Consider the following 2,500-nt stretch of genomic DNA (forward strand, 5'->3'; position numbering starts at 1 on the left):
AGTGTGAAACAGAAAAGGTGATGTGCAACTGGGCTTCCTCAGTGGAGCATTAGTCTTTCTGACTTGATTTTGAATACAATAAAGAGAGAAAGCACATAGAGAGAGAGAGAGAGAGAGAGAGAGAAAATAGAACAAGAGAGTGATTAAAATAAGACTGTTCCTTATGTTACTTTTCATTTGTGTACTGACAGAGTGCACTCTCAAGAGTTTCAAAATGGGGTAATGTTACTAGAAGACTTATAACACCCTATTTTTATTGTGACTGTAGGCTTACTATTTGATAGCCACCACATTAGTAATAAAAAATAATAAAGGCAGGCTGACTTTGCTCATTTCAATCTTTGGATACAGGAACTGTTTGTCGCCATCAAAGTCCTGAAGTATTGCATGTGACAAGGCTTGGATGGGACAGCACTAATGCATGAGGTATGTGGATCACTACTAAAGTGGAAAGAAGTAGACCTGAAAAATAAAACGTAAGAAAAAAGTATAGGTAGGAGCCATGGTTGACCTGTTAGGATACCTGTGTTTATTAAATTAAGCACTGTTAGTGCTCTGTTAACACAGAGAGGGTAACAAATTAGGCTCTCTCAGTGCTATTCTTACTGTATGCAGCTGTGAAAAGAAAAATAGGGTGTGTTTATTTTGTTAAATATTTTTCCAAGCAGACCAGAGTCCATTTTCAATAACAAATCTGATGAGAGCAGCTCCTGGTCTTAAAACCAAGACAAACACTGTCCAGTACAGGTTAGCATAAAATAACAAAAAATAAATAAAATAAAGGTTTCATGTTTTTTATTTGAACAGTTGAAATCAGTGCACAAACCTTCATCACCATAAAGCCAGCAGTTTACCCAGTTTACTTAAAAAAAATCAAGTCTAATATTTTTACAATGGTGAAAGCCCCTTATGCCTCGTGGTGGGAATTAATTTTTCCAAATCCTTGTTATTCTGTAGAAACAAAATCCAACATTACTCTCAGTCTTGGTGGTATGAATAAAACATTATAACCCCCCCTAAATATCCACAGACTCAAAAGCAGCACATCTGTGATGTGCAGCTTTAGTGGATTCAAGTATATGGAGTTATTCAAGTCATTATCAGTCTTTGTCCTCATCTCATCAATAAAAGTTAACAATACATAAGCCTAATAATGTTAATGGTCATAATAAGGGTGACAATGACATAGGAGAAAATTACTGTAACAAAAAAAAAAAAAAGAAAGGGGCACATAAAGAACCTGGTAAGAGAAAAAAAATCCAAGAGACTGTAGTAAACTCAAACAGTACCTGAGAAGCAAAATATGCTTCAAAGATAGTAATATAGCTGTTTACTATTACTAGACTGACATGCTGGCCTCAGGCAGAGTTAATTAGGAAAACTGATCAAATCACATACTGGATAATTATGAGTCTTCAGGGAGTGAAGCTGTCTTTTATGTTAAGTTGTAATAACTGGCTTTTACCTGAAGGATGCTTTTATTATCTTGTCTTGTATTATTGGCATAAGTTTAAAAAGCTGAAGCATTCTTCTTGATTTTACCTGGGTGTTTAAAGGTGGGATGCTGATAGTTAACTACTCATGTCTGAGATCGATAGAGCTATAACAAATTTTGCTTATTTCCCCTGGCCATGACCTAATGTGACAATGTAGGAAGGTCTGAGTTGAATCCTTCGGACTGTAGTAGCATGGCTTATCCCATTCTTCTGTTCACCTGAGGATACTCACCTGTAGAATAGTGCACTTCTCATCCTATTCTCTAGCATAGCTTTCCAGATAGTTTGCAGGAGTTTCTGAATAGTGATGGAAATGTTTGAGAAGTTGCCCAGAATCACTAACAGATATTGGAGATGTTTCCAAGAGTCTCCTACCAAGGTATTGGATGTTGTCAGTAGTGGCATATCAGAATTAAAGATGTTGCCTAGAATCTCCTACCAAGGTATTAGGATGTTGTCAGTAGTAGCATACCAGAATTATAGACGTTTCCAAGAGTCTCCTACCAAGGTATTGGATGTTGTCAGTAGTGTCATACCAGTATTATAGATGTTTCCAAGAGTCTCCTATCAAGGTATTGGATGTTGTCAGTAGTGTCATACTAGTATTATAGATGTTTCCAAGAGTCTTCTACCAAGGTACTGGATGTTGTCAGTAGTGTCATACCAGTATTATAGATGTTTCCAAGAGTCTCCAAGGTATTGGATGTTGTCAGTAGTGTCATACCAGTATTATAGATGTTTCCAAGAGTCTCCTGATAAGGTATTGGATGTTGTCAGTAGTGTCATACCAGTATTTTAGACGTTTCCAATAGTCTCCTGCTAAAGTATTGGATGTTGTCAGTAGTGTCATACCAGTATTATAGACGTTTCTAAGAGTCTCGTACCAAGGTATTTGATGTTGTCAGTAGTTGCATACCAGTATTATAGACATTTCCAAGAGTCTTCTACCAAGGTACTGGATGTTGTCAGTAGTGTAATACCAGTATTATAGACAATTCCAAGAG

This window comes from Protopterus annectens, chromosome 11.part0 (genome assembly GCF_019279795.1).
Source record: "Protopterus annectens isolate FY-2018-M chromosome 11.part0, PAN1.0, whole genome shotgun sequence".
Taxonomy (NCBI): domain Eukaryota; kingdom Metazoa; phylum Chordata; order Ceratodontiformes; family Protopteridae; genus Protopterus; species Protopterus annectens.